The following is a 22,254-nucleotide window of genomic DNA, read 5'->3' on the forward strand; positions in this document are numbered from 1 at the left end:
ATCCTTTTTCAAAGATTGTGTAGGAAGAGGAACACTTTCTCTAGACAGGTAATACATCTGTTAACAAAATGCTGAATGACTTCCGAAATGTAAGGGGCATACTAATCGATCACATTTTATCTTAATGTATGTTTCCCCAAATGAAAGGGCAGATGATAAGCTTGAACCATTTAAATTAAAAAGGAATGTGGGGTTACTAGCTTCCCATGCAAGTGACGCCACAAGTCTAGAGAGCATCTGTGGCCATTACAGATCAACCTTACTCATTTGGAGTCATCAGCTTGAGTTTGAAAAGACAGCAATTCCTTCAAAGAAACATATATTAGTTATCTGCAATTGCTGCAAAATAAAGCCTGAACAGGATAAGACAATACAGCTTGTCTAGCCACCATATCTACAAAGCTGTTTCCCTTTGAAATGTATGAATCATCTGTTTTATGTGCAGTACACTTGACCCCATCTATTTCCTTTGGCAACAAATGTGCATTTAATAGTTCATGAACAAAAACAGAGCTTTTAAAAAAAAGAGTCCCTGCTGGTGTCAAGTAACCTTTTCCACAGTGTCACAAAATCATGAACTATCTCTAAAGCATAACATGAGTCTGTGAAAATTGTTACAGTTTTGTCATTTGTCGTTGACATTAGTCTTACCATGTTTCTGCTTAGTTTCTTGCCGTACTCGGTGAACATTTCCATGTATGTATTGTATTGTATTTCTAACAATTCTTTATATTCCTTTATTGCATGTTATGTAATTACTTCAGAAGTGTGTATACTTAAAATGTGATCTGTGTTTATTATCTTTGTTCTTGCTATTTGTTTACTTAAACTTGTTTTTTGGGAGCTTTTCTCCTCGGGTCTCTGCTGAAAAAGGGCTTCTAAAAACCCAGGCAGACTAACCCGGTTAACAAATGTAAAAATAAATAAATGTGCTAATTTACATGCTTCATTAGGGGCTACAAGTTTGGCTACTTGAGCAGACACATTTCTGTTTAGCTGTCCTGCTAGTAGAACTTTGTTCTCCATGCACATGGAAAATAATGATACTATCTTCACTTTTTTCGACAGGAGTCATCGACAATTAGAAGTAATTTGCAATTCGGTAATGGGCCATATTTTAAATATGATCTAGCAGGAAGCATGTAACACAATCATGTGGTTCTCCATCTGCTGTAAGAATTAAAGAATCAAGGTTAAAGTGGATATGTAATGACCTGAAAAGAAAGGTTATTAAGCAAAAATAGTTCATATTTAGACAATTGTGCTGCAGATAAATATTGCTTTTTGATTCTTAGTAATAACACTCTGCAAAATGTGGAATGCACAAAAGTCTCATGCTGAAAGTTAGCACAGTCATGATTTCTACTATGTGCAATTTGCAGCTACTGCCCAAAGGCAGTGGGAGAGGGCTGCTGCTACAGGATAAAGACTTGCACTAAAATAAGCAACAGGTCAAAAATCATCAGTCCTATGTCATGTTAATAATCTTAATGGCACTTTATTTCTTTCACAACATAGTAGAAAAAAATCAGTTAACCCAAGAGCAGGAGTGTTTTTAGCTAGACAAAGGCTTGTTCATGATATTCTGAAGAAGCCTGGGAGAGTTCTGGGTGAAAGCACTTAACCTTTTACTGTTTATACAACTGTTGTTAAACTGCTTTGCCTTTCCATTTGTTCATGATGTTCCTGCCAGGGTAAGGGCTCAGGAGTGCCTTTGTTTAATAATTCTAATAACGGTTTTACTACTTCTGCATAATTAGAGATCCATTGTCAGCAATAAACAATCAGTCCCAAAAAGGCCCATGACTGTTTTGACATAGTAGGGAGTGGTACAGCTCAAACAGCAGTAACACATGAAGGTAAGATTTTCAGAGAACCTTCTGAAATGAGATGTCCTAAACACTGGAAGTGTGGTTTCCACAACTACAATTTTGTTTTATTAACCATAAATCCTAATTCAGCCAGTTTTGTTAAAAGAAAAATAGTATCTTGTCTATAGCTAAAGCAAGAATCAGAAACTAGAAGCAGATTGTCTACATACGGTGTCAAAGTAAACCCACATGAAAACTGGTTTGTTTTTTTCTTTCTCTATTGAAAAGAATAGGTGATTCTGCATATCCTTTAGATAATCTTGTCCATGTGTATTGTTGTCCTTTGTATGTACAGGCAAACAAATACTAGCTGTCTGGGTGTATAGGAGCAGAGAAGAAAGCAGAGGAAATATCTGTCACAGCAAAGGTGGTAGCCATTGTTGGAATAGAGCTTAATATTATGACGTGGTTAGTCACTACAGGAAAATTCTGCACTACTACAGAATTAACTGCTTAAATATTGTGCTAACCTATAGGTGTTCTTCCCCGGTTTCTTAACTGACTAAAGAAGTGGGCTTCTAGTTGGGACAATTAATCCTTGCTGGAGTAATGCAGAAATTACAGGTTTGATTCCTTTCTCTGCCTCTGTTGAAAAGTGATACAGAACTACCATGGTTAAGTGCTTATGAGTTTTAAAATAACTCATACATGTTTACATCTTTTATGAGTCCTACTTCATTATCATGGTTAGCCCACGACTACTGAGGAATGATATCTAGTTTCTCCAAATCACATGCTTTAGAGGTCTGTTCTGATGTAAGTACTGCAAAGAGTGTATCTTCATCTGCACAAATATCAGCTGAATACAGACCCAAAGGGGAAGGTTCTTTTGGAATATCTAAAAATACTCTGTCTGGAATACGAAATACAGTACATCACAATTTACACAGTAAATCTCTACCTAAAGGATTTAAAAGGGCCGTATTTCTTACAAGAAAAGCATGTTGCACTTTTAATGGACCGATCTGAATGGGAATAGGTGTTGCCTCTGAATAATCCAAAGGAACCCCAAAGACTCACCCACCACAAACAGATTTTGTGGAGAGTGGGAGGTGTTCTGCACTAAACGAGGTGATCATAGATGGAGTTGCTCCTATGTCAACAAGAACGTGAAGAGAAGAATGAAACATAAAGATATATTCTTGGTACACTGGTACCAAAGGAAATAGTTGTGTTTCCTGTTTATGGCTGTCTTAATGGTGATGCTGCCATATTGGTGGATGCTGAGCAGTACCCCAAGTGGGAGGGTGTCTCTCCTTGCTGTGGTGCTTGGATATGTGGCATGATGGTTGGCTGAAAGGATGGATTTGTTTGCTGATTTAAATGGCATTCATTACACCCATATCTGCACTGAAAACAGTTAAAGCAGGAGCTAACTCCCTGACCGTGCTAAATCTGTGGGGAAGCAGAAGGCTAAAAAAGTTGGTTGCTAGTGTTCTGGGGCTTGTTGTAGGAAGAATTTGAATCTACCTCTACAGTTTCCCCTCCCCTGCCCCCTTTCCCATGAATCATTATTACATTATCTGCTACATATTGTACTTGATTAAAAATTTCATGAATACCTAAACTGGGCCAGTTGAGGCAAATCTTCTTAATTTGTTCCTGTATTGATAGTAATAAGCCTCCAACAAATGCTGCTGACAGATGATTGGCTGCCGCTCCCTCTGTAAGTTCTGGATACCTAGAAAAAACCTACAGATTCATTCTCTTTCTGTACAATTGCCTTAATTAGTGTCTATTTAGGCATTGGAAGGAATGCTGTAGTGATTGCTTTCAGTTATCTCTTGCAGTTAGAAACCTGTCATCTGTGTGTTTTGGAATGCAGTCTCCTATAACAGGTTTTCCTCATGTTTTCCTGAAAATATCTGGATGTGTGGAGACTTTTAAAACTGCTCATAAGTCTTCAATAGTAGGGTTTTGAAACTACACATATCCTTCTAAAATTTAACATGTTTACCTTATTTAGCTGAGTGTGTTTGAATAGCAGATTGAGAATCTATGGTTTGCCATTGTTTTAGTGATTGTTACAATGTTGAATCACAAAATAATGTAAAAAGAAGTTTACAAGACAAGAACACCAATGCCCATGTGCACAAGCAATGTCAAACATCGAATCTCCTGACCTGCATGGATACAGGAACAAGTGCTTAAATGAATCCAGAAGGAGGCAAGTCTAGATGTTTGCATATGTGGGCAATGGCAATGTGACCTTCTGGTTATGTTATTTTTTTATTCGATATTGTAACAATCACTAAAACGACAGTAAACCAAATGTACAGTAGTTTAAAAATCTAGAGCAGTCCACAGGCACAGTACCCTTATAGTACCTATTTTATGATGGTGCCCATGATGGCTGATGTCTTTGTGTACTCCTCCTGCAACTGTTTTTGTTTGTTTGTTTTTCTGGTTGTTTTAAAGTTTTTAGATATTGTGTTGATTGTGTGCAAAAGAGAAACACTGTTAAAGATTGATAAACAATTTTATGATATTATCCCAAGTTTGCCAGATCAGTATTATTTTCCTTGTCAGAACTTTTGCAGGCAGGGCCTGCTTGTAGTGGAGCTGTGTGCAGAATGAAGCCAGAGGAAGGAGCAATTCAGGAGGTGGCGGCGAGGCAAGAGAGGTGGGTTACATGCTAAATTAAAGGCTAGGGTTGGCAGACCACCTCTCCCTTGCCTTCTACTTAACATTCCTTCTCTTGACAACAAAATGGATAAACTTAGAACAATGATTATCACTTAGAGAGAAGTGAGGGGGTGCTGTGTGTCAATTTTTAATGAAACCTGGCTATCATAGAATGGTCCCGAATCAGATCTTTGGCTACTTACTCATTCTATTTATTATGGGGATTGTACAGCAGCATCTGGTAAACTCAAAGGTGGGGGTACTTGCATTTATATTAATAACAAATTGTGCTCAGATGTGTAGATTGTTAGCAAACATTGTTCCAGTGATGTAGAGTACCTCATGTTGAAATGTAGACCCTTTTATTTGGTGAGAAAGTTTACTGCTGTGTTTATCTGTTTACATTCCTCCATATACTAATCCTATGGCAGCACTGGGGACATTGTATGGGGCTATAAATATACAATAAAATAAACATCCTTATGCAGTGTTCATGTGGCTTGTGATTTTAACCACTGCAATTTATGGACTTTGATGCCAGCATACCAGCAACAAGTTACTTCCCTACATGGGAGAAAAACACACTGGATCATGTGTATAGTAACGTGAATGGGACATATAAAGCTGTACTTTGCCCATATTTTGGACAGTCTGATCATATTTCTGTATTCCTCTGTCCAGCATATAGACAGCTCCTCAAGCAAGCCCCTGTTGTAAGTAAAACTGGTAGTGTGGACAGAAGAATCTGAACAGGAGCTTCAGGATTGTTTTCAGTGTAATCAAATGGGTGTTTTCAAGACAGCTGCTATGAATGAGGATGGCACTGTTAATTTGGAGGAATACAGTTTAGTGGTTTCCAGCTACATAAGCATATGCATTGATCTTACTGTGACCCATAAACATATTTGGTCATATCCAAATAATAAAACATGGATTAATTCAGAGGTTCACTTTGTGCTTCTTGCTTGTTCTAAGCCATATGTCTCAGACAATGCCAGTGAGTATAAAAAATCCAGATATGATTTACACAGTTATTAGAGAAGCCAGGAAGAAATATAGACTAAAATTGGAGGGTTACTATACTACTGCTGATACCTGGCGTATGTGGCAAGTATTGGAAAACATCACAGGTTACAGAGACAGAAGGAGATGGATGACCATTAATAGTCATTTCTCACCGGAGGATTTTAATGAATTTTATGCCTGCTTCAAGGTCCATAATACTGAGTTAATGGGCAGGGAGAGGGCTAGTTGAGGGTTCATCACCATTCATAATATCATCTGCACATGTGGTAAAGTCTCTGGGAAGGATAAATCTTCAGAAGGCAACTGGCCCAGATAACAGTTCTGGACGTGCACTTACAATTTCTGCTATTATGCTTACTGATGTCTTGGCTGATATATTTAATCTTTCTCTTACACAAGCTATAATCCCCACCTGTTACAAACCAAGTATATTATTCCAGTGGTAAAAAAGGGTAAAGCTAATTGTCTGAAAGATTATCGGCCCTTTGCATTGAATCCTACACTAATGAAGTGGTTTGTGAGAATCATTATGAGCCATATTCAGACATTCATACCTGATATGATGGACCCTTTACTGTTTGCATATAGACCAAACAGGTCAACAGAGAATGCATTTAGTACAATACTGCATACAGTTCATATACACTTGGAGAACAATGACTGTTATGATTGATTTTTATTTATTGATTATAGCTTGGCTTTTAATACTGTGATTAAAGCTAAGCTTACTAGCAAGTTGTCCATTTTAAGTGTGCCATATATTCTTTGTAACTGGGTCCTGGACTTTTTAACTGGCAGACCATAGTCAGCCAGGTGAGGAATAATATTTCCAAAGCAATAATTATAAACATAGGAACTCCATAAGGCTGTGGTTTGAGTCCCATGCTGTGTACGCACTTAAAACATGACTGTGTTGCTTCCCAACATAATATCAGTATTATTAAATTTGCGGATTATACCACCATTACATGATTGATTTCTGGGGCAATGAGTCAGCATACACAAGGGAAGTGGTTGGCCTTGTGAAGTGGTGTCAGGATAGTAATCTGTCTTAACATCAGTAAAACAAAGGAGATGATTATTGATGTACGGAGGAAGGGATTACAGCACTTACCACATGTATATAGGTGAGTCTGTGATGGAGGGAGTGGCTACATTTAAATTTCTTGGTATTAACATCTCTGAGGACCTCACTTGGACTTGTAACATCACAGACCTGGTGGGAAAATCCTGGCAGCATCTGTATTTTCTGAGAAGACTGAGGAAGTTTAGCATGTCAAGCACTATCTTCAGTAACTTCTATAGATGTACAATTGAGAGTATCCTTTCCCTCTCCATTACAGTTTGGTTAGGGAACAGTACAGCACAGGAGTGTAAGGCTCTACAGCAGGTGGTAAAATCAGTGCAAAATGTCAGTGGAACAACATTTCTTGCACTGGAGGATGTCTGTAATAAAAGAGTTTTCAGGAGGGCCCATAATATTATTAAGCATATTACTCAACCACAGCATAAATTGTTTATGTTGTTACCGTCAAGGAGACATTATAAGAGTATAGCAGCTAGAACAAGGTTAAAAGTCAGTTTTCTCCCTTATGCTATTAGGCTTGCAAATAAAACCCATCCACTGCCTCTTCTTCCAGCACCGTTGGCTGGCTTGAGTCTGGAGGGTGAAGTTTTATTTTTATTCTTGTTTTGTGTTAATATGTTATGTTGTTGAAGGTTTTGCAGAATAAATATTTCATTGTACTGTGTGACATTGTCTCTAATACATATGACAATAAAATTGAATGGAATTGAATTGAATTGTAGGGTCAGCGTCACCTTCCTGACTTGTTGTAGGATTAGTTACCTCTCTCAATGGATGAATTTGAGTATCAGATGGCATATAAGTGATGGGGGTGTCAGTATCAGAGGACGAATCAAAATTCATGCATGCTCAAAACTTTGTTGAATAGGAGTATTCCACCTATATTCTTCTCCATCATTGTTTATTGGAAACTCAAACAGAAATCTCAGAGAAATTCCAAGGCTGTAGATGTAAAATAAAGTTCTCTGATAAAAATAATTCCAAGTAGTAAACTCCAATAAATCCAATGGACGAATTTTAAAATGAAGAAAGATTTTTTGTGCAGAGTTAGGTCAGCGCTTTCACCCTGTTGGGCTTCCTCAGACCTTTAATACATACAAAAAAGGGGACACAAAGAATATATAGCCACCTAAATATGACATCACTTCCTGCAGTTGATCTGTTTAAGAAACTAAACAGAAAGAAAGTAATTTCATAAGCATGCCCTAGAAGTGGAAATAAAAACATACATGAATGCATTCATAAATATAAAATGTAAACACAAGTAGGTATAGATGCTTGAATTAAGCTTACAAGAATAAAGCAGTATTTTTTAAAAAGATATTTAAATATATGCACATTTTATATAATTTAAAACGTATAAAAGAACATATCAAGTTCAACATAAAATGGGACACTGATTATAACAATGTATGTTGTGTCATCTGACTATCAATCTCCTATTTTTCAAGGCTGGCTTAATGGAGACTTTATCATTAAGACCTGGATTCTGGTCTGCCCTTAACCTGATGATCCAGTCAACTTCTATTCTCTCTGCATAATTTCTAATATCTCCACCTCTGATGCTGGGTATGTTCACTTGTAGGACCTGGAATTTAAAACCATGATTGTCATTGGTGTGTATCATGTGCTTCGATAGTGCATTATTAGGAGATTGTATACGTATATTGTACAAGTGTTCCCTAATCCTAACCCTTAGACGTCTATCAGTTTTTCCTACATAGAATGCAGTGCAGGCTATGCACTTGGCCAAATAAACCACATGTTGTATGTTACAAGTAGCAGTTACTCTAAAATCAAACCATTGTAGGGTGATGGGATGTGTGAAATAAGAATCTACACAAACAAATTCACAAAAGTTACATTTGTTGCATGGTTGCATATCTATAGATGAGTGAGGCTCATTCAGACTACTAGAACATTTGGGATAGCATAATAGCCTCTGTAAATTCATCTTATTCCTGTAGAGAAAATGAGGTTCAGTACCTACTGGTCCCTTTAACTTAGGATCCGCCATTAAGACTCCCCAATTCCTATAGAACACATTTTTAACTGGGCCAATGTCCTGTGTGTAGTTAAGTGATACTCTGATTGTAGACTTACATCTGGTTGGACACTCTGTTGTACCAAGACAGATAGGATCACTCCTGTCTGAAAAATAAGGTTGTGCAACATTGTCTCTCAACAACTGGGCCCTCTCAATACCTGCATTAATCTCTATCAGACTGTAGGACCTGTCTGCTAACCTTTCACATAGATGGGATAGTTCTCTCTCAAACCCTGTCTGTGTTGGGTTCAAATGTGATGCATGTATGGCCTGCCCCCTCACTATGTTATTAAAAACATAACTGAGATGCATGCTCCCCCTAAGAAGGAGGGAGTTCTTATAGCAAGGCTTCCTGTAAACTCCGGTGTTGAGTAGCCCATTCGGTAACTTCTCTATATATACATCTAAGAAGGATATCCACTGGTCAGATCTTTCCATCGTAAAATTGAAATAATGTGTCAGTGAATTAATTTCATTGTAGAAACCTTGTAATCCAGCATCCAAACTTGTCCACAAAAGAAACAGGTCGTCCACAAAACGTCTATAAAAAACCACATGCTCAGTAAAACTATCCAAGGCAAATAACTTTTCTTTCTCCCAATCTGCCATGACCAGATTGGCATAGCTGTTGTCACAAGAAGTGCCCAAAGATACGCCATCCTTCTGGAGGTATATTACGTCCTTAAACATAAAGATGTTATTTTCTAAGACAACCTCAAGTAAAGCACAAATCATATCAATTTGTGAGAGTGTATAACTACTATTTCCTCATAAACATCTGTGCATACTTTCTACCCCATCTTGGTTAGGTATAACTGTAAATAGTGACTGGACTTCTAATGTCACAAGTATTAAATTTATACCTGATGGTAGTGTGTTCACTCTACTGTATAAATCCAGTAAGAACTGTTTGGTATCTCTCAGAATGTGTGACAATTGGTCCACTATAGGTCTTAGCTGCTTCTCTATATACAAGGACAGTGGCTCCATGACCCATCCCCTCCCTGCTACAATAGGTCTCATAGGAGGATTAAATGAATCCTTATGGACCTTGGGTAATCCTTGAATAAAAGGGATCAATGGACGTGCTACAATGAAGACTATATATAGATCATATTCTATCACTCTGCTCATAAGTAAATCCTCTAGCATATTAATAATAATAATTACATTACTTGTGGGAAGCAAATACCTCATAAGGATTTTCATTTGTACTGTATTCCTTGCCTAGGCCCAGATCATAAAGTGCCTTGCTGTCGGTTTTGTGCTAGTTTTAACCAATGCACTATTAAGCGTCGGTATATTTTTGCTTCAAAATATTTTGGACCCAGATTTAATTACCCTGAAATGTCGTCGGTTACCAATCCAACTACTGGAGTTCACAAAAAACGCAAAGAAAAAGACAGAGACAGACCGTTGAGGTCCAAAACCGATGACGAAGCTTCTCCTAAGCCAGTCATCGGTACTCATTGAGGTGCTTTCGCAGCCCCTGATACCCGCTACTTTTGAGTCGCAGACCTCTACTGAGACCCATGTAGAGTCCGGTGTGCCGCGAGATTCTCAGAGTATTGAACCCGCTGATGTCTCTCCCTTAGATGGGTCCAGAGTCGCTGAGAAGGCACCGGCTTCTGAGGGTGTTTTCAGGCCTCAACATTTTTATATAAAACTGATGCCAGCTTCAAAAACAAGATCAAAAACATATTCTAAGTCTAAAAAACTGATGCATGAGCCATGTGTTCTGGCTTCTATGCCAAAAAAACAGATGATCAAAATGGCTGAGGACTTAATTACCTTGATCAGGGGTTCCCAACCCCCCCCCCCCCTGCTAAGATGCCTAGGCAAGATGCTGATTATGAATCTTCATATCAGGTTTCCATTTCTTCTGATTCCTCTTCTGATCAGGAATTTTCTATTCCACCCTATGAGGATTCAGATGCAGAAGAATCCATCCCATCTGCATTTCCTCCTGAGAATTATTCTTTTGGAGAAACCTTGCATACTTTAAGGGAACATTTTCATTGGGAGAGTCAGGATTTTTTTCTGAATCAAAAAAGAGGTTAGGGATTTCCTTCTTCTTCCTCAGCATAGGCCTTTGGCAATACCTCCAGTATTAGACATTGTTGATGATGATGTGTTTTCGGAATTAAGCGTGGCTCCTGATTCACTACCTCCGGCTCCTAGTAAGCCAGACAGATATTACAGGGTTCCTGACTCCCACAAATTTCTATTCAAAAATCCTGCTGCTGATCCTGAGACTACCTCACAGGGTCCCAAAGGTGTAAAGGCCTCTACAGCCAAAAATCCTACCCCCTCTGATAGAAATTCCAGGGTGCCGGATAAATGGGGAAAGAAGGTTTATACATCTGAAACTTTGGCAATTAGGACCTTAAACTGCCAGTTTCATATGCTTAAATATCAACAACGTTATGGGCTTATTGAAACAGAAAATGATATTGATTTCTGACTGTGTGGAAAATAAAGAATTACAGGAATTATTGCATGCAGCAGAACAGGTTGGAAAGCATTGCAATGTGGTTTTGATTCCTTGGAGGCCTCTTGTAGGGCCGCAGTTACTGGATCTGTGATTAGAAAGCATGCCTGACTCAAGGAGCAAAATCTGCCTGGTCATGTTAAAGCTAAATTGTTGGATGCCCCTTTACAGCATGATACTCTGGTAATAAGGCAGAAGAGGTTTTAAAGAAAATAGAAGACAAAGCTAAATCTATGCAAACTGTAAAAGATTTCTTACAAGTGCAGCCACCCAGGTGCAGTAGGCACTGGCCTACTAAAAATTGATCCGTTCCTGTGTCCAACAGTGCCTCCCAAGGCAAATCAAGGCTCTCAAAAGGCTCTAGATACTAATCACAGGGTTCTTACAGGTCAAAGCAATGGGGTGCCTCCACCTCCAAATCTGGAGGAAACAAAGCACAACCCTACAGTAAGCAGTCTCAATGACTTCCCTCTACCTTCACCAAGCACTTATCTTTTGGCAGCCCCCTTGGGGGAAAATTAGCACTTCATGCTAAAAATTGGCAGTTAATTACCCAGGACAAGTGGGTATTAAACATAGTAGCCCAGGGGTACAGATTTCATTTCCATACTTTGTCAATTCTAAACGGTTGGCCAGATCTGCCACAAAATCAATGGGCAGAGGCTCAGAAACAAGTTATGTCCCTCATGGATAGGGGGGCTATTCAACCAGTACCAGAACAGGAAAAAGGACAAGGGTTTTATTCAAGACTTTTTCTGGTACCCATAAAAGACAATGCCTGGTGTCCAGTACTGGACCTATCAATTTTGAACACGTTCCTGGACATTCCAAAATTCAAAATGCTGACTTTACAACAGCTACTGCCTATGATGGGCAGGAACACTTGGTTAGTGACAATAGACTTAAAAGAGGTATACCTGCATATCCCAATAAGGGAATCATGCAGAAGATACCTCCGCTTCAAGGCAGGTTTTCTGCATTACCAATTCTCTGCACTGCCCTTTGGTTTATCTGCTGCACCCAGGGTCTTTACAAAGTGCCTGGCACAAGTAATTGCATTTTTCAGACAAAGAGGCATACAAATTTATCCTTACCTGGACGACTGTCTCATTCAAGCAGAGAACAAGGACATTCTTCGTCAACATCTGGTGTTTGAAAAAAGGCTTCTAACATGCCTAGGGTACACAGTAAATGAAAATAAATCCCAACTGGTACCCTCTCAAATAATTACATTCCTGGGTGCAAGCTTGAATACAACTGCCCAGATGGCTTACCTTACACCAGACAAACAAAGGCAACTGACAACTTACTTCAAAAAGATGGCAACAAAAACCCAATTATCTGCAAGACAAATTCTGCAGGCTTTGGGGTTCATGGCATCCTGCATTTTACTAATTCCATATGCAAGACTGCATATGAGGAAACTTCAATGGCACCTAAAAAGTTTATGGAGTCAACATTGTCACAGTCTGGAAACAATGATTCCTCTCATTCCCTGCCTACAACAGGAGTTTCTTTGATTGGCAGAGACATGTCACCAAAACAAGAGACTGTCACACATTCTACCCCCTGCCACCCAAACCCTAACTACAGACGCATCAGACTATGCTTGGGGGGGCCCACCTGGCAGGGGAGATGCATTCAGGGCATATGGAGCCCAAAACAAATGCATCTGCATATCAATCAGAAAGACATGCTAGCTGTTCAGAATGTTCTGACAACCTTCTACTTCCTCCAGGGCAACTACTGATAAAGACAGACAACACCATGGTTATGTGGTACATAAACAAGCAGGGGGGTACACATTCCTACCCCCTTTGCCGACTAGCCATGGCATTGTGGAACACAGCTTTGACTTAACAAGTACATCTTCAGGCTGAATTCCTGTCAGGAAAACAAAATACTCTGGCAGACTACCTAAGCAGAAATCTTATGGACCAGCACGAGTGGAAACTGGATCCACAAATCTTCAGCATGGTAACACAGAAATGGGGGAGCCCAGACATAGATCTATTTGCCTCTTCCCAAAATTATCAACTGGACAAATTCTGCACAAGGACATATCACAAACAAGCATGGAAAGTGGATGCCCTATCCTTCAGTTGGAAAAATCTATCAGTCTATGCCTTTCCCCCTCTGCCTCTTCTCTCCAAGGTCTTACTAAAGGTCAGACAGGAAAAAACAAAAATGATCCTGATTGCTCCGGACTGGCCTCACCAGCACTGGTACCCATTTCTAAGGAATATGTCTCAGATCCCTCCTTGGTACTTGCCTCAAGTGCCTCATCAATTGTCTCAGCAGAACAATCAAATTCTGCACACTCAGCTCCAAACTCTGAACCTTGCAACATGACAGCTTATTTAATTATTCAAACAACACCTCTCAGTAAATCTGTGATGGATGTCATTTTGGAAGCCAGAAGGCCTAGTACTAGAAAACCTTATGCTAATAAATGGAAGAGATTCTGTGCTTGGAACCAAGCACAAAGAACGGACACAGCAAAACCAAATATCCCTCACATTTTACAATACTTGACTGAGATGTTTGACAAGGGCCTATCTCTTTCTTCAATAAAAATCCATTCTTCTACCATCTTGGCTTATTACAACACAGAGCCTCCCCTCTTTTCTCATCCTCTACTAAAACAGTATCTAAGAGGGGCCAAAAAATTTAAGGCCTCCCAGAAGATCACCAACCCCTGCATGGGACCTCAATTTTGTGCTGGAAAAACTCACCCTGTCTCCTTTTGAACCAGCAGCTACTGCAGATATAAAATTTTTATCCTGGAAAACAGCTTTCCTCTTGGCAATCACTTCAGCAAGAAGTGTTTCAGAACTACAGGCTCTCATGGCTGTGGAGCCTTTTATTACATTTTACCCAGACAGGGTGTCCCTCAGGACCAATCCTTCCTTTATGCCTAAGGTGGTATCCAGTGTGGCTCTTAACCAAACAATTCACCTGTCAACATTTTACCCAAATCCGCAGAACAAGGGGTAGCAGATTCTACATTCATTGGACGTACACAAACAACTAAGATTCTACTTAAATAGGATCAAATCTCTAAGAAAGTCTGAGCAACTACTGGTGGCATTTGCTTCAGGATCAGAGATGAAGGCTATATCAAAGCAGACTATTTCTAAGTGGATAGGCCACTGCATTCATTTCTGCTACTTGCACCATGGTAAACCTGTGCCCAGAGGAATCAGATCACATTCCACCAGGGCTGCCTCTACCTCAGCAGCCTTTCTCAGAGGAGTTCCAACCAAAGACATTCTAGAAGCTGTTACTTGGAGCTCTGTTCATTCCTTCACAAAGCATTATCATTTGCCTCTAATTTTCAAATCCAGGGCAGGCTTTGCCACTGCAGTTCTGCAGGGCCTTGTAGCCGCTCATAATGCTATTTAGTTCCATCCTCCCATCCATAGCTTTGGGATTCTACCCAAATGTAATGACTGCAACAATGAAACGTGAAGAACATAGTACAGTTGTGTACACTTATCATAAATGTAGATGCTCGAGTGTATTCACTGTTGCAGCCCGGGTTACCCACCCGCCATCCCCCTTTTTCTATAACTTTTCTTTCCTTCACTATATACTAAAGCCTTTGTGGTATATTTGCTTTTAGAAGAAGGTAAAGTTTATGTTGCTAAAAGTGCATTTTTATATATATTACTGATTATGTATGTATATATATATATATATATATATATATATATATATATATATATATATATATATATATATACATACATACATACATATTTTTGCTCCCCATTAGGGGGGCACCTGACATCTGGGGCAAGAAAAACTGATGTAATGGCGTCAGCTGCAAGTTTTATACCTCTAATGACCTGACGTCATGGAAGAAGGGACAGCGACCAATGCAGGACCCAAGACTTTGTTAATCAGGCCGACTGAGGGCAACCTGAGAGCAGATTACCCTAAATGTAATGACTGCAGCAGTGAATACACTCGAACATCTACATTTATGGTAAGTGTACACAAATGTACTTTTTTAATTTAGCTGAATTATATTTTAGACTTCTAACTACAGATTCATGTTTCCTTATTTTTGAGACAGGTACTTTATTTTCTTTCTGCTTCAGTTTGTTATTAAGATACTGTAAAATAACATTGTCAAAAGTTCCACCTTCAGGGAACTGTAGTGCACTGCCATTTTTTAGTGAGTTCAGACCACTTAACCAAATAATTACAACTGTCTTGGTCATATTTATAAAACAAATCTCTGGCTGAAGCCCCACATTCTGGATCTTTTATACACCCACATTCACACCCATTGTAATTTCAATACAATGATATTCCCGACTCGCATACATTAAAACTTAGTCTGATGTAATAATATGCAACAATGATTAGAAGCCTACTCACATTCTTTTTGTATATGTTGTTACACTCATTCTCATACAAAGAAGGATAGCTTCCTTTTTGTGATTAGAACCCAGTTCCCATTATTACCAATTTTAATCCACTGTCATACAGTTTAATAATGTATTGTCAAGCTTGTTTAACAAAGCTTATGTGTAATGATTTCAAACTCTCTTGAAGGTGGAAAGATACGGTTGTGTACAGGTACACCAGAAACCTTTCAGGAATGAGCCAGTGGTGATTTCTGCTGCTCACAAATGATGTGTGTGTGTGTGTGTGTGTGTGTGTGTGTGTGTGTGTGTGTGTGTGTGTGTGTGTGTGTGTGTGTGTGTGTGTGTGTGTGTGTGTGTGTGTGTGTGTGTGTGTGTGTGTTTACAAATAATAAAGATTTACATATGTATTCATTTCTAAACACATATAGACACTCGTTTGCATGTGTGTGTCCCCTACACATGGTCGAAATGCCAGAAAGTCGAAACCCATATGGCCGAGACCATATGGTCAACTTTGGGAATCCTGTATGTATTTTATATATATATATATATATATATATATATATATATATATATATATATATATATATATATTGAAACTCACATATTATATATATTGAAACACACACATATATATATATATATATATATATATATATATATATATATATATATATATGTCCCCTACACATGGTCGAAATGCCAGAAAGCCAAAACCCATATGGCCGAGACCATATGGTTGACTTTGGGAATCCTGACCATGTGTAACGGACATCTCCTTTAACGGACATCTCCTTGCAGTGTGATATTTCCATTTCCGCACTGTAGTGCTATCTCAGAGTTGGTATATTAAAGTTACGGGGGGTGGGGGGCGGAGACCCCCACAGGGGGTGCAGTGGGGTGGAGCCCCCCCTGCTAACACCTAGAAGGTGAGTTACTTTTGTGTTTTATTTTTATTTATACATGTTCAAAATTGCGAAAGTCGACCATATGGTCTCTTCCATATGGGTTTCAGCTTTCTGCAATTTTGATCATGTGTAGTAGACCCATATATATATATATATATATATATATATATATCTATATATATCAAGAGAGAGAGAGAGAGTTGCAGTTCATTCTGTCAGATGTTCAGATGTTGATTTGGTCAACAAAACACACTCCTGTGTATTTATATTGAATATTATGTTTTGAGAAAGGGCTAGTAAGGGGAAAATTGTAGTGATGTGTGCTTGTGTGTGTATATGTGTCTGTGTGCTAGTGTATAAGAAGGGTGTCTGAATACTTTGCTAAGATCAAAAATAACTTCATGCAACACAGTTCAGCAGAGAAGAATAACCTCATTTATTACAAAGAACAAATGTACATGTAAGACTAAGCAAAAAAAGTTCTTGTCTGCCTGAACACAATTCTTTTATATTATTATTGCTTCTAAGCAGAATGTTTTGTACCCATTAAATTAGAGCCAGTTAAAACTAAGTACATTTGTATTATTCTGCTTACTAAGAATCTGCAGACCTCTAGGCGCAAGTTCTAATCTGGCATGTTAGAACTTTCTGCGCTGGCAATAGTCATGTTAGCAGGAAATAGATCATCATAAACAGACTTAAACTGTCAGCGTCCATCTTGTTTCAAGATGGATTCTAAAAAGAGAAGATAAGTATTCAATGAACTTTTTTCACATTTTTACACTTCTCCCTTCACATCATGTAGTGGTACTTTTAGGGATTTTTTTTCATAAAATAATGTATAGGGTTGGGGTTAGAACTAAAGGCAGTGACAGGGTTAGCAGACTCAAGTAGTCAAGGCAGAGGGTGCAAAGACATATGGAAGTCTGATCTACCCTGTTTAGCTTACTATTGCTGTGACCCTTAGCAGTACACTTGTTTTAGAGGATGGATGGATTGATGAATGGATGGTTAATAGGTCGATTGGATGAAGCCCAGAAAGGATGAGGTATAAGAATATTGAAATTAAAGAGGTTTAAAGTTTCAGGACTTGAAGCAGTATATAGTGTCCTTTAAGATGTACAGATGTGATGCAGACTACTTGTATTAACGGAGAAATTATACGGCTGTTTGTATTATTTTCATGTTTATATTACACAGCAGCTCAGAAGACCAGCGAGAAGCTAATTCCAGTGGAGGTCAGACCAGTAGGCAGTTTGGCATGCATCCAACTTCAGCAGCAGCGCCATCACAGAACGAGGTAAAACATGTTCACTGCTCTGTGTATGATTGTTTCAAAGATTTTTCTGTCATTTTTTGTCTGTCATCCACTTGACACTATAGTGTCCATTAAGATGTTCGTCATTCTCACTACAGTAGCCTTTGGCTAGTTGTATTGTATCCTGCCCAGGATATAATGACTAGCTAGCCCACAAAAAGCTTAGTCTCCTCTCCACACATGCGCTCTGGCTGCTGATATACAGGCCTTGGTAGGGAAATGAGCAGCCAGACAACAGACATCTTCAGTACTTTTTTTGCCATCCTCAAGAGTGCTTCTCTGAGTTTCACATGATTGACAGTTGGTCTTTATCTTCCATTTTGGCAGTTAAGTGTCATTTTGGGAAATCCTTCCACACTATTAACTACTAGTTGCAATTTGTTTTTGACCAAATAGGTTTCAGTCTCTTTAAGAAGACCAGCAATATTAATTGGGTCCAATTTCTTAAAAACAATTAATATGTGGCCAGTTAGACAGAGGTAGCGATCAGTTTATATGGGAGATAAACGTTTAGTAACTTTTATGTTCTTTCTGTGCTGCTTTGTGTTGAAAAAGGAAAGAAAAAGTTTTTAGATTGAATGTGTTGTGTAGTGCTTGTATACACTTTGTGACAACCTACCTTTTTTAATTACTACAGTTATTCTTTGCTAGGGAGTTTTATGCTAGTGGACTGCTTTTCAACTCAGAGCGTACTGGGAGTTGTTTTGAGGGATAAGTGTGTAAGTGCTTGTGTTCACTATTTTTATTTACCCCTATACTTGAGCACACTGATACTGATACTGGTCCAGTTGTTCCTTCTCCTGATGTAGCTAAAAAGAAAAATAAAACTTACCAAGAAGCCCTTACCTTCTTTGTGGGTCTCTCTGTCTCTGTCTGCCTCAGTCATTAGTTGACTTTACATGGCTGTTACTGGCTCCTCAGATCAGTTACTGGTTTCTGGGACCCCCTGATGTTTTTCCTGCCACCACTATGGGCCAGTTGTCTAGTCCAGTATCCATCCTGGACATGGGTGAACCACTTTCTTTGGGTGAGGGAGTTTCTTTGGGGAGTTCTTCTTAGCATAGCATGGATAAGAGATCTGCTTCCCAATATAAAGACTACCCTTTTAATCGGTCTTCTGCCAGGGATGTCCCTAGAAAAAAGAAACAAAAGTTTAAACATAATTATTCTGATGATAGTATTTCAGTAAAGAATTACTTATCTTGGCTAAGGGTTTATTGCAGGTATTGAACCATGTGGAATAGCAGACAGAGTTGTCTTCCCATGCAGGTCCTGTGGTTCAGAGTGATGAGGAATCAGATGATTCTGATATTGAGAGGGACAGTGTTTCTTCTTCATTGTCTTCGGCTGTTTTTCTTTACAGAACCTGTATTCATAATGAGTTTGTTATTTCAATGGGAACATGTGGCTGCTCCCTCTTCTATTAAAAGATACTATAATATGCCACAGGGGCACTTCCACCAGTATAATAACCACAAAAAAACACAAACTATACTGGTGATGGCACGACGAATGAAACAATAACCAACTTCTTTAGCGTATACTTTATTTTCACTGCTTTCATCTTACGACTTCTTCAGAACTAAAAACAGCACTTAAAAACTTCCATACTTATATATACACACTCATTAACAATTCTATACTATAATATGCTTCAAGCGGATATCCCACATGCCTCCCCTACTCCTCCTATTATGCCAGCCATGCAGGATGCTTTTGATTTTGCCTGCAAGTACCCTGGCAGTCAGACATCAGTCCCTGAAAAGACTGACAGACTAGATTTACAGTGTAATAAATATCTATTTTCTCATTTAAGGTCAGATCTAGTAGCTATTTCTGTTTCTTCTCCTGCTTCTAATAAATATGTAGTCAGTGCCAACCCCTCTCTTTCTGATAAATGTGGTAGGGCATTTGACAGATTTTGCAAGATTTTTTTCTTCGACTTTGGCTTTTAGGATATTGAACTAAATGACAAATATGTTAACCTACAATGCTGGCTTCTGTAGACAGTTTAAAGAATTACTCTGCTACTCTGTCTTTGGAAAATATTGCTTTTCTCAAGCTTCTAACCATTCTCTGAAGAGTGTGTGTGAGTGTACTGATTCAGATTCTACAGCTTCTGCTACTGCTACTGTCATGAAGGGGTTTGTGTGAGTATGTAACTAGTTGTTTTCTGAGGAGGTTAAGTCTGAAATTGTAAAATTCCATTAGATAAGTAAATTATTGTCATTCCAGTTGTTATCCAGATACTTAAATAGTTTGATGAAAGGGGACAATTAATTTAAGGGGTAACTAAATATTTTTCAACTCCCCCCTTTTCTAAATCTTAGGTTTCTGTCAGAAGAAAAAATTCAAACAAGTCGCATCTGCCTCAGGTGATGAATTTTCCTTTATTAGCAGCTAACCAGATTACACAGCATGTTGGCCAAGATGTCCAATCTGGACTGATCTGATCAAATCTGAACTGAACAACTTGTTTACTGACATCAACTTTTATACTGCAAGCAAAACAATGTTTTGTTACATTTCTGACCGTTGACAGTTGGCTATGGAAAACATATAGGATAAACATGTTTATCACAAATTATCTCAAAACCACAGTTAGTACAGAATGTTCAAGAAGTACAGAATGTTCAATTCAACAACAGTAGCTCACATTTTCCAGGACACACAGCCTGCCCCAGTAAATTAACTCTTACTCGGCTGTGCGTCCTTATCCCAGGCTTCACTAAGCTATAACCAAATCTCTTCATTCTGAAATGCAGAAAACAGATATCATTCAGGTTCATAAACAATGCTGCATTTTGTTCACAGATGAGGCCCATCTTTGATAGGCATATCCCAACAAATAACATCTTCACTTTGCAAGAAGAGGAAAAAGACAAATAACAGTATGTTTTAAAACTTTTCTCTTAACATTTCCCCCCTGAAAACACTTTTATTTGTCTTTTTATTTCAGCAATATATGGTAAAAACTAAGTTTTTCTTTGCATACATTACTTCATTGGCAAGACAAACTTTTTAACTTCAAAAACATTTGCAAAGAGTCACATTTCAATGTATTCACTTTCACCAGTCTGTTGCAATTGCTGGTACATCGTCTTCGTAACAGCAGTATCAACCAGTCTTTGTAGAAGACCTCTGATACAGGGTATACAACAACAACCACATACTACCACGATAGCCACAGTGATTCCAACAGACACCAGGCAACTGCTGATGAGATGACTCCATTTTCCAAACCACGCTTGTAGAATATCTGTAAAGGGATTATTTACCCCAGAGTTCTCTGCCAATTCTTCAGATAACATCTCCAAACCTTTCAAAGCTCGAGTGATACTTCCATCAGGTGCAGTGTTGTTTGGAATATATGTACAACAGAAAGTCCCAAACATCTTGTAAACTCCTCCTGCTTCTTTGGCCAGGAGCATATCCAATGCAATTCGATTCTGCCATGCCACCTGCGAAGTGGCCTCCAGTTGTTCAGCAATTCCATTCAATGCATCTTTGGTATAGTTCACAAAACGCTGCTGGTTATAGTAAATGTAGTTGATCCAGTCCACATTCTTATTAGGCTGAATCCAGACAAAGATGGATGTAAAATCAGCTGCTATTTGGTTTATTGCTTTGTATTCATCAGGTACGCCTCTTGGTACACCAATGCTATCGATGTAGACGCCGTTATCGAAAGATTGCTTCGGTGCCTCTCTTTTTCTCCTACTCAACCACTTCTGCTTTATTTCAGGTTCTCTTACAAAATTGCTTGCTGGAACTGGGAAAATGTAGAATGGCAGAATCAACTTTGCAAGTGCACAAATTCCCTTCCAGGGAATCGTAAGCCTTGATCTGAGTTTGTTGTCTCCACATAACCACCATACATCTGCTAAACTATGAGTTTGGTTCCCCAGAAATGGATTCCCATTGCCATTCACAGTAACATTGCAATAGTTCTGTCCCATATTGCCATAATTTTTTCCTGTGCCATTTCTGGAAATGCACATATATGAACCTGGATAGGAAATCGCTGCAGGCGGTTTCTCAACTTTGCTTATGACCGGAAAACACTGAGTTTCATCTTTGCATTTATCTTCAGTTTTGTTGAAGAATAATTTCAACAGACACGTTAGGTTACCTTCATCTTGCATCAATGGGACTGTCGCTAATTGCTGTTTACCTTCAGCACAAGAAATACAGTTTTCATGATGTGCTTCTCGGGTACTATATCTAACCCAAGATAACCATTCATTATGGTGTACGAATCCCATCTCGAGTAACAATTGATCTTCTTCTGTGAAGGCAAAATCTGCTTTACTTGTCGCATTCTTAAGGCTTTGTACTTTAAGTTGGAAAGTCCCCAAAGGATTAGTTCTAGTTGGAAGAGACACTCCGATTCCATAAACTCCTGAATCACTTTCTTGTGGTGACACAATGGTTATAGTAACTACTTCGGTACCTTGGAAATGCGCAATTTTTATTCTTTGTTGCCTGCTTTTATCTTTCTC

Source organism: Protopterus annectens, chromosome 3.part1 (assembly GCF_019279795.1).
Source record: "Protopterus annectens isolate FY-2018-M chromosome 3.part1, PAN1.0, whole genome shotgun sequence".
In the NCBI taxonomy this organism is placed as follows: domain Eukaryota; kingdom Metazoa; phylum Chordata; order Ceratodontiformes; family Protopteridae; genus Protopterus; species Protopterus annectens.